The sequence below is a fragment of the Pseudophryne corroboree genome, chromosome 3, assembly GCF_028390025.1.
Source record: "Pseudophryne corroboree isolate aPseCor3 chromosome 3, aPseCor3.hap2, whole genome shotgun sequence".
In the NCBI taxonomy this organism is placed as follows: Eukaryota; Metazoa; Chordata; class Amphibia; order Anura; family Myobatrachidae; genus Pseudophryne; species Pseudophryne corroboree.
In genome coordinates, this window is record NC_086446.1 from 606,844,755 (window position 1) to 606,861,707 (window position 16,953).

Consider the following 16,953-nt stretch of genomic DNA (forward strand, 5'->3'; position numbering starts at 1 on the left):
ATCACGGCCACCACAGGGAAAAAAACAAAAAAACAAAAGTCCTCATTTTACACAGTATGGCAGGCAAGAGTCCCCATTTTACACATTACACAATAGGTTGGTTGATGTGAAACGCGGACATCACCTTCGGAAGAAACTTCTGACGAGTTCTGAGTTCAGCTCTGTCCTCATGGAAAATGAAGTAGGGACTCTTGTGAGACAATGCCCTTAGTTCCGACACACGTCTTGCTGAGGCCAAGGCCAACAGTGTGACGGTCTTCCACGTAAAGTACTTTACGTCAACCTCCTGTAACAGTTCAAACCAGTCCGATTGGAGGAACTGCAGCAACAAATTGAGATCTCAAGGTGCCGTGGGAGGCACAAAGGGAGGCACAAAGGGAGGCTGGATGTGCAGAATACCTTTCAAGAACGTCTGGACCTCAGGGAGAGAAGCCAATTGTTTCTGAAAGAAAATAGACAAAACCGAAATCTGGACTTTAATGGAACCTAGGCATAGGCTCATATCCACTCCCGACTGCAGAAAAAGCAGGAGACGTCCCAGATGAAATTCCACCGCAGAATATTGTCTGGTCTTGCACCAAGAGACATACTTCTTCCATATACGGTGGTAATGTTTAGACATTACCTCTTTCCTGGCTTGGATCATAGTCGGGATGGCCTTGTCAGGAATCCCTCTCCTGGCTTGGATCAGCCGTTCAACCTCCATGCTGTTAAACGGGTGTGGTATTGAAAGTCGACAGTAACTAGGTCGACAATGCCTAGGTCGACCACTATTGGTCGACAGTAGCTAGGTCGACAGGGTGTCTAGGTCGACAGGGTCTTTAGGTTGACATGTTCTAGGTCGACAGGTCAAAAGGTCGACATGAGTTTTTAATGTTATTTTGGTGTCGTTTTCTTCGTAGAGTGACCGGGAACCCCAAATAGTGCACCGCGTCCCCTCGCATGGCTCGCTTCGCTCGCCATGCTTCGGGCATGGTGCCTTCGCTCCGCTACCGCTTCGCTCGGCACACTTTACCATTCCAATCGTAGTCCACGTGGATCGTTAAGTATGAAAAGGTTCAAAAAAAGAAAAAAATTGTGAAAAACTCATGTCGAACTTTTGACCTGTCGACCTAAATACCCTGTCGACCTAGACACCCTGTCGACCTAGTTACTGTCGACCAATAGTGGTCGACCTAGACATTGTCGACCTAGTTACTGTCGACTTTCAGTCCGGATCCCCTGTTAAACGTAGCCGCGGTAAGTCCTGACAGACGAACGGCCCTTGTTGCAGAAGATCCTTGTGAAGAGGCAGAGGCCACGGATCTTCGAGGAGCAACTCCAGAAGGTCCGTGTACCAGGCCCTTCTTGGCCAGTCGGGAGCAATGAGTATTGCTTGAACCTTTTGCCTTCTTATTCTTTTTAGAATTCTTGGGATCAGAGGAAGTGGAGGAAACACGTGCACCATCTGGTAGACCCACGGAGTTGTCAGAGCATATACCGCCACTGCTTGTGGGTCTCTCGACCTAGAACAATACCGCTTGAGTTTCTTGTTGAGACGAGAGGCTATCATGTCGATTTCTGGATATCCCTACCGACGTGTCAAGCACCTGAACACCTCTGGGTGAAGACTCCACCCCCCCAGGTGCAGGTTGTGTCTGCTGAGGAAGTCTGCTTCCCAGTTGTCTACTCCCGTAATGAAGACGGTCAACAACGCCATGGCGTGTTTTTCCACCCAGAGGAGAATTTTTGACACCTCTGACATTGCTGCTCTGCTTTTCATTCCGCCCTGTCGGTTTATGTACATTACCGCCATTACATTGTCCAACTGGGCTTGAATGGCCTGATTCCGAAGTAGAGATGAGGCCTGCAGAAGAGCGTTGTAGATATCCCTGAGTTTCAGGATGTTTATTGGAAAGACGACTTCCTGACTTGACCATCTTCCTTGAAACTGCACCCCTTGGGTGACTGCTCCCCAACCTCTGAGGTTTGCGTCCGTGGTTAGCAGAATCCAATTCTGAATCCCGAACCTCCGACCCTTGACGAGGTGAGAAGTCTGTAGCCACCACAGAAGGGAGATCCTGGCTTTTGGCGACAGACGGATCCTCTGGTGCATGTGAAGATGCGATCCGGACCATTTGTCCAATAGAGCTAGCTGGAAGGGCCTCACATGAAACCTTCCATACTGAAGCGCCTCGTAAGAGGCCACCATTTCCCCCAGAAAGCAAATGCACAGATGCACCGAGATCCGGGTTGGCTTCAGAACAGCCCGAACCATCAACTGGATTTCCATAGCCTTCTCCACAGGAAGGAACTCTCTCTGAGATTCCGTGTCCAGTATCATTGCCAGAAAGGAAAGCCTCTGCGTCGGTTCCAGGTGAGATTTTGGTAAGTTCAGAATCCACCCGTGATCCAGGAGTAGTCTGGTTGAGAGGCGAATACTGGCCATCAACCGCTCCCTGGACGGTGCCTTTATCAGAAGACCGTCAAGGTATGGAATTATGTTCACTCCCTGTTTGCGGAGAAGAAACATCATCTCTGCCATCACCTTGGTGAACACTCTCAGTGCCGTGGAGAAACCAAATGGCAGGGTCTGGAACTGGTAGTGGCAGTGCTGCAGTGCAAACCGTAGATAAGCCTGATGAGGCAGTCAGATCAGAATGTGAAGGTACGCATCCTTGATATCCAGAGACACTAGGAATTCCCCCTTTTCCAGATCTGAGATAACCTCTCTCAGAGACTCCATTTTGAATTTGAACACTCGTAAGTACGGGTTCAATGACTTGAGGTTCAAAATCAGCCTTACCGTACCATCCGGTTTCGGTACTACAAACAGGTTGGAATAATATCCCTTGTTTTGCAGATGAGGTGGAACTGGAACAATGACCTGAGTCTGTACCAGTTTTTGAATGGCATCCTGTAAGGTTATACATGCTTCTCGTGAAACTGGTAAGCCTGATTTGAAGAATATGTGAGGTGGGAGCTCCTGAAACTCCAGTCTGTAGCCCTGGGAAATAAATCTATGACCCAGGGATCCTGGCATGATGTTGTCCAGATGTACAAAGGGAAGAAGGGAAAGGCTGTGTTGTCGGTGCACATAAGGGAGACTAGATCTGGTTATCACATCTGCCTATATTTATTTAAAATTTAACTTTTATTGATATCTATTTAAAACTAGTGTACATTACTTACACATAACCATGAGTATAAGCGAAGCATAGAGGTTAAAAATTATGACGTAGACAAAACATACAGAGTGCAAATGAAATAAAGGTGATTTCTCTGACGTCCTAGTGGATGCTGGGAACTCCGTAAGGACCATGGGGAATAGACGGGCTCCGCAGGAGACTGGGCACTCTAAAAGAAAGATTAGGTACTATCTGGTGTGCACTGGCTCCTCCCTCTATGCCCCTCCTCCAGACCTCAGTTAGAATCTGTGCCCGGCCAGAGCTGGGTGCTCCTAGTGGGCTCTCCTGAGCTTGCTAGAAAAGAAAGTATTTGTTAGGTTTTTTATTTTCAGTGAGATCTGCTGGCAACAGACTCACTGCTACGTGGGACTGAGGGGAGAGAAGCAAACCTACCTGCTTGCAGCTAGCTTGTGCTTCTTAGGCTACTGGACACCATTAGCTCCAGAGGGTTCGAACACAGGGCCTGACCTCGATCGTCCGTTCCCGGAGCTGCGCCGCCGACCCCTTGCAGAGCCAGAAGACAGAAGAGAAGCGATGAAATCGGCGGCAGAAGACTCCTGTCTTCATTAAGGTAGCGCACAGCACCGCAGCTGTGCGCCATTGCTCCCACAGCACACCACACACTCCGGTCACTGTAGGGTGCAGGGCGCTGGGGGAAGGGGGGGGCCTGGGCAGCAATTATAACACCTTTTGGCATTTAAAATACACATAATACAGTCTGAAAACTGTATATGTGTAAACACCCCCGCCATTAAGTTACATAAAACGCGGGACAGAAGCCCGCCGCTGAGGGGGCGGGGCCTTCTTCCTCAGCACACCAGCGCTATTTTCCCTTCACAGCTCCGCTGGAAGCAGCTCCCCAGGCTCTCCCCTGCAGTATCCTGATACAAGAAGGGTAAAAAAGAGAGGGGGGGCACATAAATTTAGGCGCAAATAAGATATTTAAGCAGCTATTGGGTAAATCACTTTTTATAGTGTAAATCCCTGTGTTATATAGCGCTGTGGTGTGTGCTGGCATACTCTCTCTCTGTCTCCCCAAAGGACTTTGTGGGGTCCTGTCCTCAGTCTGAGCATTCCCTGTGTGTGTGCGGTGTGTCGGTACGGCTGTGTTGACATGTTTGATGAGAAGGGTTACGTGGAGGCGGAGCAGGGGCAGATAAGTGTGGTGTCGCCCACGACGGGGCCGACACCTGATTGGATGGATATGTGTAAGGTCTTAACCGACAGTGTCAACTCCTTACATAAAAGGTTCGTTGACGCAGCAGCCTTGGGACAGCCGGGGTCTCAGCCCGTGCCTGCCCAGGTGACTCAGAAGCCGTCAGGGGCTCATAAACGCCCGCTAGCTCAGATGGTAGACACAGATGTCGACAGAGTCTGACTCCAGTGTAGATGAGGATGAGACAAATGTACAGTCTACAAAAGCCATCCGATGCATGATTACTGCAATGAAAGATGTATTGCACATTTCTGATATTAACCCGGTTACCACCAAGAGGGGTATTATGTTTGGGGAGAAAAAGCAGCCAGTGACTTTTCCCCCATCTGATAAATTAAATGATTTGTGTGAAGAAGCGTGGAGTTCCCCTGATAAGAAACTAGTGATTTCTAAGAGGTTACTGATGGCGTACCCTTTCCCGCCAATGGATAGGTTATGTTGGGAAACATCCCCTAGGGTGGACAAGGCGCTAACACGCTTATCTAAAAGGATGGCACTGCCGTCTCAGGATACAGCCGCCCTAAAGGAGCCTGCGGATAGAAAGCAGGAAGCTATCCTGAAGTCTGTGTATAGTATACACACTCTGGTACTCTACTGAGACCTGCTATTGCTTCAGCCTGGATGTGTAGTGCTGCAGCAGCATGGACTGATACCCTGTCAGACAACATTGATTCCCTCGACAGGGATACTGTTTTGCTAACCATCGAACATATAAAAGACGTCGTCTTATATATGCGGGATGCCTAGAGGGACATTTGCCTGCTGGCATCTAGAATTAATGCAATGTCCATTTCTGCCAGGAGAGTATTATGGACTCGGCAGTGGACAGGTGATGCTGATTCTAAAAAACACATGGAGGTTTTGCCTTATAAGGGTGAGGAATTGTTTGGGGACTGTCTCTCGGACCTCGTATCCACAGCAACTGCTGGGAAGTCGACTTTTTTACCTCAGGTTCCCTCACAGCCTAAGTAAGCACCGTATTATCAAGTGCAGTCCTTTCGGCCTCAGAAAGGCAAGCAGGTCAGAGGAGCATCCTTTCTGGCCAGAGGCAAGGGTAGAGGAAAGAAGCTGCACCAGGCAGCCAGTTCCCAGGAACAAAAATCCTCCCCTGCTTCCACTAAGTCCACCGCATGACGTTGGGGCTCCACAGGCGGAGCCAGGTGCGGTGGGGGCGCGTCTCCGAAACTTCAGCAACCAGTGGATTCGCTCACAAGTGGATCTCTGGGCTGTACAAATTGTATCTCAGGGATACAAGCTGGATTTCGAGGCGACTCCCCCTCGCCGTTACCTCAAATCAGCCTTGCCAGCTGCTCCCAGGGAAAGGGAGGTAGTACTGGCGGCAATTCACAAGCTGTACCTCCAGCAGGTGATAATCAAGGTCCCCCTCCTTCAACAGGGCAGGGGTTACTATTCCACAATGTTTGTGGTACCGAAACCGGACGGTTCGGTGAGACCCATTCTGAATTTAAAATCCTTGAACACTTATATAAAGAAGTTCAAGTTCAAAATGGAATTGCTCAGGGCGGTTATTGCAAGCCTGGAAGAGGGGGATTTTATGGTGTCGCTGGACATCAAGGATGCTTACTTGCATGTCCCCATTTACCCACCTCACCAGGAATACCTCAGGTTTGTGGTACAGGACTGTCATTACCAATTCCAGACGTTGCCGTTTGGTCTCTCCACGGCACCGAGAATATTTACCAAGGTAATGGCCGAAATGATGATACTCTTTCGGAAGAAGGGAGTTATAATTATCCCGTACTTGGACGATCTCCTCATAAAGGCGAGGTCCAGAGAGCAGTTGTTGGTCAGCGTAGCACCCTCTCAGGAAGTGTTGCAACAGCACGGCTGGATTCTGAACATCCCAAAGTCGCAGCTGATTCCTGCGACGAGTCTGCTTTTCCTGGGCATGATTCTGGACACAGAACAGAAGAAGGTGTTTCTCCCGGTGGAGAAGGCCCAGGAATTGTCATCTCTGGTCAGGGACCTCCTGAAACCAAAACAGGTGTCGGTGCATCACTGCACGCAAGTCCTGGGAAAGATGGTGGCTTCTTACGAAGCAATTCCCTTCGGCAGGTTCCATGCAAGGATCTTTCAGTGGGATCTGTTGGACAAATGGTCCGGATCGCATCTTCAGATGCATCGGTTGATCACCCTGTCCCCAAGGGCCAGGGTGTCTCTGCTGTGGTGGCTGCAGAGTGCTCATCTTCTCGAGGGCCGCAGGTTCGGCATACAGGACTGGGTCCTGGTGACCACGGATGCAAGCCTCCGAGGATGGGGGGCAGTCACTCAGGGAAGAAACTTCCAAGGACAGTGGTCAAGTCTGGAGACTTCACTACACATAAATATACTGGAACTAAGGGCCATTTACAACGCCCTGAGTCAAGCAGAGCCCCTGCTTCAAAACCACCCAGTACTGATTCAGTCAGACAACATCACGGCGGTCTCCCATGTAAACCACCAGGGCGGCACGAGAAGCAGGATGGCAATGGCAGAAGCCACAAGGATTCTTCGATGGGCGGAGAATCACGTGCTAGCACTGTCAGCAGTGTTCATTCCGGGAGTGGACAACTGGGAAGCAGACTTCCTCAGCAGGCACGACCTCCACCCGGGAGAGTGGGGACTTCATCAAGAAGTCTTCACACAGATTGTAAATCGCTGGGAACTGCCACGGGTGGACATGATGGCGTCCCGCCTCAACAAAAAGCTAAAAAAATATTGCGCCAGGTCAAGGGACCCTCAGGCGATAGCTGTGGACGCACTAGTGACACCGTGGGTGTACCAGTCGGTTTATGTGTTCCCTCCTCTTCCTCTCATACCCAAGGTACTGAGGATAGTAAGGAAGAGAGGAGTAAGAACTATACTCATCGTTCCGGATTGGCCAAGAAGAACTTGGTACCCAGAACTACAAGAAAGTGTTGGATTTCCTGAAATCACACTGGTTTGAGCCACTTAGGACCATGGAGCTAAAGTATCTCACGTGGAAGGTGGTCATGCTGTTGGCCTTAGCTTCAGCTAGGCGTGTGTCAGAATTGGCGGCTTTGTCATGTAAAAGCCCGTATCTGATCTTCCATATGGACAGGGCAGAATTGAGGACTCGTCCCCAATTTCTCCCAAAGGTGGTATCAGCGTTTCATTTGAACCAACCTATTGTGGTGCCTGCGGCTACTCGGGACTTGGAGGATTCCAAGTTGCTGGACGTAGTCCGGGCTTTGAAAATTTATGTTTCCAGGACGGCTGGAGTCAGGAATACTGACTCGCTATTTATCCTGCATGCACCCAACAAGCTGGGTGCTCCTGCTTCAAAGCAAACTATTGCTCGCTGGATCTGTTGCACGATTCAGCTGGCACATTCTGCGGCTGGACTGCCGCATCCTAATCAGTGAAAGCCCATTCCACAAGGAAGGTGGGCTCTTCTTGGGCGGCTGCCCGAGGGGTCTCGGCTTTACAGCTTTGCCGAGCTGCTACTTGGTCGGGTTCAAACACATTTGCTAAATTCTACAAGTTTGATACCCTGGCTGAGGAGGACCTTGAGTTTGCTCATTCGGTGCTGCAGAGTCATCCGCACTCTCCCGCCCGTTTGGGAGCTTTGGTATAATCCCCATGGTCCTTACGGAGTTCCCAGCATCCACTAGGACGTCAGAGAAAATAAGAATTTACTCACCGGTAATTCTATTTCTCGTAGTCAGTAGTGGATGCTGGGCGCCCGTCCCAAGTGCGGACTCTCTGCAATACATGTATATAGTTATTGCTTCACTAAAGGGTTATTGTTATGAGCCATCCATAAAAGGAGGCTCAGTTGTAGTTCATACTGTTAACTGGGTATGGTTATCACAAGTTGTACAGTGTGATTGGTGTGGCTGGTATGAGTCTTACCCTGGATTCCAAATCCTTTCCTTGTTGTGTCAGCTCTTCCGGGCACAGTTTCCCTAACTGAGGTCTGGAGGAGGGGCATAGAGGGAGGAGCCAGTGCACACCAGATAGTACCTAATCTTTCTTTTAGAGTGCCCAGTCTCCTGCGGAGCCTGTCTATTCCCCATGGTCCTTACGGAGTTCCCAGCATCCACTACGGACTACGAGAAATAGAATTATCGGTGAGTAAATTCTTATTTTAAAGATTAAAATGTGTGTCCATGTGTCTTTTTCCAATGTCCAAATATGTATACTCTATTATTCCATAATGGGATCAGTGTTCATTCATATGTTTAGTCATTATTATGCTCTTGAAGGAGGCATTTAAGGAATGTGGATATTAATTAGTATAATGTCTTAGGTATAATTTCAATATGAGCTGTTTAATATCAGCTTATGTGTAACACTATAATCGTCGCAATATCTAATTGGATCAGATGTATGGTAAAGTGTAGAAAACAAAAGTGATGCTATACATTCCATATGGATATATGGTACACTCTAAAGGGATGAATATCTTCCCCAGTTGTTTATGATCAGTAACATATGTAACGTCCTCTTATGGTAGTTAGGTAATCACACTATTACTGTCCCTTGAAGGCAGACACCTCCATTCATAGGGGCTGGTGATACCCACTCAGTTAATTTGATTCAATACCTTCCAAATGCCTGATTTTATTCGTGATTAAGTATATAACAGTTGATTATAATAGTTAGGTGTTCACAATATTATTATCCCTAGAGGAAAAAGCGTCCTCATTATGCAGGATTAGTGACACCTTTCTGTTATAGACAGAATATTAATTATACACCATCATCAGGCATCAGACAATTCATTAGGAAGGGGAATCATTTATTGTATTGTAGTTGTTTATAATATCCACATGTTACGATCTATCAGATATTCACATTAGTATGTCCTTAGAAGAAGGGTATCTTCATTTATTAGGACTATATTGCAGATAATAGAACTTAAATATCAGTGTACAACTTTCCAGATTATGCATCACCATTGAGCATCTAATATAATTAATAAGAAGGAGAAACCTTCATTTGGTATATATAATAGCAACGTATTGAATAAAGATTTTATTATTCTGATATGTACCACCTAATGAAGATAGATTTTCCAAGTAGCACTATATATTAGTGTTAACACATGTGTTTTATTCACAGCTACCACATTATATCATATCACAGTCACTCCTATGTGATCACTGACAAGCTTGGAGGGTTCATCTGGAAACATTTGTTGCATTTGCATTTGCTCTGTTGTATCAAATGTAACATAGAAATGGAGTGTATCTATTTGAGCTTGAGGCAATTCCTTCTGCTCCCTAAATATGTCAGAGGATTTTAACAGTCACTGCTGCTTTGCTCATTACTCCATTGCATTGTTAGGTAATCAGCAGATATATTACTATCTATATTTCAATAATCATCTATCCACTGTGTCCTAGTAATAGTTGTGATATTCACTACACATGGTGACTGGATAGCGCTGATTAGTCATTAATTTGGAGATATTTGTTGCAATTGTATCATAGGTGCTTAATAACACTGACACATCTAGCATGCAAGCCTGGTAGATTTATCTTAACTAGTTATCTTAACTTGTTGTCCAGATGTGACTGAAAAATTTTAGTCGGGCTCCCACCTGTCGGTCTTCCAGGCATCGCGGTCCATCATCATGCTGAAGGTTTTGAGGAAGCAGAACTTGAGCTCTGTTCCTGTGAACCTGCAGTTGTTGGTTTTCGTAGTTTACCTCTAGCGCCTCTGGTGGCTGTAGAAGAACCTCTGGTTTTGCCCTTAAACTTGGCAGTCCGAATGGACTGTAGATTAGGTCCTGAGTAAGCCTTCCTGGCTGGGGGAGCTGCAGAAGGAAGATACGTGGACTTACCCGCAGTAGCTTTGGAGATCCATTTATCTAGTTCATCTCCAAATAAGGCCTCTCCTGTGAAGGGTAGGCCTTCCACGCCTTTTCTGGAGCCCGCGTCGGCAGTCCACTGGTGTAGCCATAAGCCTCTGTGTGCTGACACTGCCATAGCAGTGGTGCATGCATTATGTAAGCCTATTTCTTTTATGGCTTCCACCATAAAATTTGCAGAGTCCTGTATATTTTGCAGGAGTAAAATAATCTCCCCCTTAGGCAAGGTACCTAACCCCTCAATTAGGTTACTCAACCATTTTGTGATGGCCTTAGTAATACACCCACATGCTATAGTGGATCTCTGTGCCACCCCGGCAGCTGTATACAAAGATTTGAGTGTATTCTCAATTCTACGATCAGCCATTTCTTTTAGGGAGGCTGCACCCGGGACAGGCAATACAATTTTCCGGGACAGCCTGGATACTGATGCATCCACTATCGGTGGATTTTCCCATTTTTTTTTCTATCCTCAGGAGGAAAGGGAAAAGATGATATCAACCTTTTAGGGATCTATCAGGATTAATCCATGGTTCTTCAAACAGGGTATTTAGTTCCTTTGACACAGGAAAAGTGGCTGAGGATTTATTTTTTATATTAAAAGAAGACTCCTCAGTCTCCTCTGTTACCTTATCAGGGATATGCAGAACATCTCTGATAGCTTCTATGAGAGCCTCTATTCCCTGTGACAGAGTAGCCTCCCCCACCTGTGTCTACCTCCCCCTCCTCCATGTCTGACCCGTCATCATCAGACTCAGACTGCAGGATATGAGTTAAAGGACGTTTTTGCAGAGAAATGGCAGGGGACTGAGACGCTGGTTTGTGTACTGAGTCTCTGTTCATAAACTCAGTCATCAATTGTCTTAAGTATTGCGTCTCTTTCTCATTGCGGGACAATTTAGAAGAGATATTGGAAATCATTCCCCTAATGTTATCCAGCCAAACTGGCTCTGCCCCACTAGACTGGGAGGGTGCACTGCACTGAGTACACTGCAGTGAAACCCCCTGGAGAAGAGGAACACTGTGCCTTACATGAAACACACTCTTTGTCTGACATACTGTGACAGTGACACACGCAGGAAAAGGTTAAATGCACAATTAACCCACAAAGAGCCCTTCAAGAGAGACACAGAGACAGTCTGGAGCCAGCACACAGTGCCCTTACTGCTAATGCCAAGCTTAGCTGGGACGCAGACTAAGTATCCAGATTGGGGACTTAGTACACTAGTAAGAGCTCCCCCCCTGCTATGACCCCCTGGTACCGCTGAGGTAATCTGGAGTCTCTCCGGAGGAGCTGTGCGTCCCTGTCAGTCAGCGCCTGTGTCCACTGCAGAGGGAAAATGGCGCCGGTGAGCTGCTAGATCCGCTCATAGTGAAGCCCCGCCCCATCAATGGCACGCGGTCTTCCCACTTTTTTATACTGGCAGAGGTAATTTTTAGTGCTTAAAATGGAGTCAGTCGCCTTTTAAGTCTGTAATGCCAGTCTGGGTACTGTGTACACCTGTAGTGTACTTAGACTCAGTTCGCTACCTCAGAAGCGGTGCGTCCACACTGTGTTCTGAGTCTGGAGACCCCGCCGCCCCCATAGAACCCGTGCATCTCTGTACCCTCATGCCGCCATAATGGCTGGCGACCCGCGAACCGGGATGCCGCTTAGTACTCACCACTCTTCTATCTTCTGGCTCTGTTAGGGGTAGCGACGTGCTGCGGGAATGTACGCTCGCCGTGGTGGGGCTTGCGAATAATTTCCTGGGGGTAAGTGTCCTGTCAGCGGGGAATGGGACCATTAACCCTTCAAGAGGTTGGGCCGTTCCTCCCCCCGCCCACCCCCCTTCCCCTAAGTCCCACGAAGCAGGCAGGCTGGTGCCATCCAGTCCTGCCTGAAAATAACAAACAGAAAAAATAAATGCAGAAAACTCTTCAGGAACTTCCATGTGACGTGACCGGCTCCTTCAGGCACATTTTTTAAACTGAGTCTGGTAGAAGGGGCATAGAGGGAGGAGCCAGCGCACACTATCAAATTCTTAAAGTGCCCATGGCTCCTAGTGGACCCGTCTATACCCCATGGTACTAAATGGATCCCCAGTTTCCTCTAGGACGTAAGAGAAAAATGATTACATTGCCTCTGCCTGTATTTAAACTTTGGAGCATCGTAGTGACTAACAGACAAATCAGAGTGATTTTGAATTGTAAATTGGGTACTTGAAATAAGTACTCTCAGGCAGGCTTTCCGGTTACAACCACAGTGTCTTTATTTGCATCAGACACTGTAGAACAGCATACCAAGGCTTGTGCCTTGTCACACAGATGCATACAGAAAATAAACAAATTAACATAAAAGGTTGTAGCATTTTCCATGCTCAATAGTCATTCTGCTGCAGTGGCTTGCAGCCACCAATGCCATGCTCTTCTGGCAAGGCCAATGTCCACAGTCTCTGGCGCTACAAACTGTTCCCTGCTCACTGGCCTCTAACAGGCACCAGCACCCAGAACTCTGGGTAAATTGAATTTTTAAACCCCTCTCCTGCACCTGACTTTCTGCTGTCTCTGGGTGAGCTGGAAAAGCTGGACCTCTGTTTCTCCAGTTGCAGCTGTGCAGTTTAGAAAGCCTGGAATTATAAATCTCCACTGCAGATGCAGAATGTGCAGGTCTTGTTTTCCTCTCTCTTAAAAGGAGGTGACCCCACACAATTGTGGGTAGTTGTGGTGAGACACAAGCACTCTCACCACATAATATAAAATACAAACTGTATTTTTTTTGACACACACGATACAGAGAGCATCTCAGAGACTGCCATATGATGCAGAGAGAATCTGAGTGACCACCATGCAATACAGAGAGTATTCTTGTGACTGCCATACTACTGGATTCTATTATATTTTCTATAAAACGTGAAATGATTAAATATTCTGTGACCATACATCCTGCTACTGTAATCTCTAACTGGTACAATAATAGTCCACATCAAATACATCCAGCAAATATTTGTAGAGTAGTGTACAGTTGGGGCAGAATTGTTGGAAATGTAGTGTGCTATTGGACTTTCATCATATCGCCTCTACAGAAGTGATAGCATCTTTTTCCAAGATGCACACTATGGATACATCTACGCATGCGTGGCGCCATCTTGTTTGCTGTGTTTGAGCAGTTGTGTAGTACTTTACTCTAGGAGATCATCTTAATTATCCTACATACCACCTGTATACATGACCGGACGGTCTGCTGTATGTATCCACATACTCCGCTATCACTGTACATTACAGTGAGTACTATTGTAGTTCTGCATACCGCAATATACCTACAAGCCTGGTTAAATCTCACTTCGTAGCCCAACTTAATGTGCATGTTCCATTGGTGTCTACTACTATTAACTACCTATCACAATAGTACACATGTCAACAAGAAATACATTACTCATCATCACTTTCTTCCACTTCCTGGACCCACTGCAGATTGTGATGCTCCACTAACCCATATTACATACTGCCATCCATACCCTATATACATGTACATTACATATATGTGACTCTAGCCTTATTACACAGCCATCTGCTAAGTGTATTCTGATGGACATTCACATAACCCAGCGAAGGCCTTAATTCTTTTCTGCTTCTCCTGTGCCATGTTAGGATTTCAGATAATAGCATACTGTAGTTGTGAACACTATGGAAGTGATTCACAAGTGGACACAGGTAAAGCTTGTGCCTGATGTTTTACTTATGAGCATGCATCCCAATGTTTACTACCGGAGGACGCATGGAGATCCATGCAATTTTGATGGGCGTTTCTGGGTTGTAACGTGTAGATGTGGCTACAGTTTGCACTATTGTGCTTAATCCTCATTGAAATACACATAACAGCTTATTATCCATCTTTTCATTTTTAAATTCCTGGATTCGGGAGTGACCGGGGGGGGGGGGGGGGGGGGGGAGAAGACCGCAGTCAGGTTATAACCATTTGTCAGACTTCAGCCCATTTGCTAATCACTGTAATACAAAGCCTCTCATGCTCCTTGATATGCCTCAGAGCCCCCTTATGCCCCAAATATGTCACCAAGCTCCCTAATGCTCCTACATGCCAGATCACAGCCTCCCATGCCCCTTTATATGCCTCAAAGCCCCTTGCATCTTTCCAGCTCCAGTCCCTATGTTTCTCCAACCCCAGAGTCTTTCCAGCCCTCATGTGTCCATCCAGAACCGTTTATATCGCTGCAGCCCCCTTCTTGGTGGTGGCATGGCAGCATTGGCCAGAATCTCTCAAGACTCCCCGCAGAAGCAACTGACCCTGCTGGCTGCGCTGAATCATGTACAGATTACCAACCATCCAGACTCTGGGTAGTCTGGTGGATTACTGGATTATACACAGTAATCCCGGTTGGGTGGTAACCATAACTCTGATGTCTGTCCCTGTTGGTACTACCCCTTCTAGGTCGAGAATGGCCTGATTCGTCTAAAGACCTAAGGTCTGCCTCCTACATGCTCTTAGTCTTTGTCCACTGGCCCGCCCAGCTGCTCCCAGTCATTTGGCAGCTTCATTAGGTCCTTAACAATCAGTGTAGATTCGGACCTGTACGCAGTGCTTAAAGTAGGACTGCCACCGGCAAGAGTGCCTTATGAGAAAGCTTGGGAGGCGGACCTTGGGGTTAATTTAAAAAATTAGGAATGGTCGGAGATATGGAAAAATGCTGCCTACAGTTCTATATGCGTTAAAATTAAATTTAAAGAAATGATTGTAACACTGGTCCTAGGTTCCCTCTCATCTGAAGGCAATGTTCCCAGATACCTTGGATGAATGCTGGAGGAACTGCTCCAGTGATGGATCTTTTATTCATATCTGGTGGGCGTGTCCACAAATAATTTCCTTCTAGCAGGAAGTCAATGATCTCATGTCGTTTTTATTTAATACATCTGTCCCTTCTGACCCTAAATTCTTCCTCCTGTCTCTGGGGCTCCCATTGAAGTCTAGAGACCAAAAGAAATAAACACATACCATATTGTCTCCACTAACACATGCCAAATTGCAGCTGACTGGAAACCGTCAACCCCACCAACGTTGCAATTGTTTATCTCCTGCATATGGTATGCCTATAAAATGGAGTACATGACCAGTATAATCTAATATTCAGCTAAATCATTTGATAAAATCTGGACTCCCTGGTTAGCCTCTCAAAGTGCCCCCTCGCTGTTCCGTAAGTAAATAAGTAATATTAACTCTGTGTAATTTTCCACTAGGAGGTAAACTCCACTGGTTCTCCTATTTGTTCTTTTTCTTTGTTTCCTTACTGCCATTTTTTACTTTACCTATCTCTCTGCTTTTTTTCCACTGGCGGTTGATGAAACTGCCCTATGTGAGGCTGTTTTCCTCACCTTCTAATATATTAAAATTGGATCACTCTAAAGCTAATATAACTACAGATCTGTTATTAGTATCCAGGGCTGGATTAAGCTTTGTGGGGGCCCCTGGGCAACAAATTTGTGGGCCCCCCCACACACTGTCTTCACAACCAAAAAAAAACATCAGAGTAGGAGTACAGCATTTACCTGTCTCCTCTCCGTCCTCCTCGGCAGCTGAGCTGTTCCTTTACTGCTGCGGCCGCCGAGGAGCTTCACTCACAGCAGTGTGAAGTCTCGCAAGATAATATCAAATCTCGCGAGACTTCACACTGCAGTGAGTGAAGCTCCTCGGCGGCCGCAGCTGTAATGGAACGTCTCAGCTGCCGAGGAGGACGGAGAGGAGCCAGATAAATGCTGTACACCTACTCCGATGTTTTTTTGCAGTTGTGAGGACAGTGTGTGGGGACGACCGCCTCTTCCTCCCCGCCGTTAATCCGGCTCTGTTAGTATCTCACATCTATAATATGTTGTTATCCCTTGTATTTTGTGGTCAATGTAACATGATGTGATCTGTTCAATAAAATATGTAAATAAAAAATCAGTGGCAGATTTTCCACAAGGCACATGCCACTAAGGTTGCCACTTACTGTCTGCAGTACAGCAGTGAGCAAACCTCCTCACCCCACACACATATCAAAGTAGCTGGTGTCATGAACCGATCACTTACTGCTGTGGGTTCTGGGGTCCATCCGTTGCTGGCGCGGTTGCTCGCGGTGCTGTGCAGGCATGTGGGGGCGCGGCATGATCAGCGGCAGAGGTGATGCAGGTTCTGGGAGCCAGGAGTGCGGGGAATGAATGGCCAGAGTTGAGTCTGTGTGTCTGCAGTATCGGAGGTGGCCATGTTGGAGACCAAATGCAGCACCTGTGAGCACCTGTGGGTAAGTGTTAGCCAATCCTGTGCTTGTGCGGCCTATAAATTGGCTGGGATTATTTCATTCTTGGCCAGTGCTTTGTTGTAGCTACTCTGTACCCTAGCTCTGTGCTTTCCCTCATATCATATCTCTCAGCGCCGTACAGAGAACCAGGGATGGCCATCACCTCCATCAGTGGTTCCAGCGCTGGTCACTCCGATGGTGAGATTCCGCAGAAAACCATTGATCGCTTACACCCTCCGAGGCCATCGGTGGAGACGGGCCAATGGGGAAAGGGTGATCTCTACGACGGCCATCCCTACCGAGGATAGTCACACACATCACAATCCTAGTACCTGCCCCATGGAGCTTACTATCTATGCGCCTGATCAAGAGGTGGACGCAACTCTGACGTTCTCGCAGTTGGCCAATTGTTTTCCGACTGCACGTGCGTCGCTATGGTCTTGTGTCGCGTCGTAGTGTGGG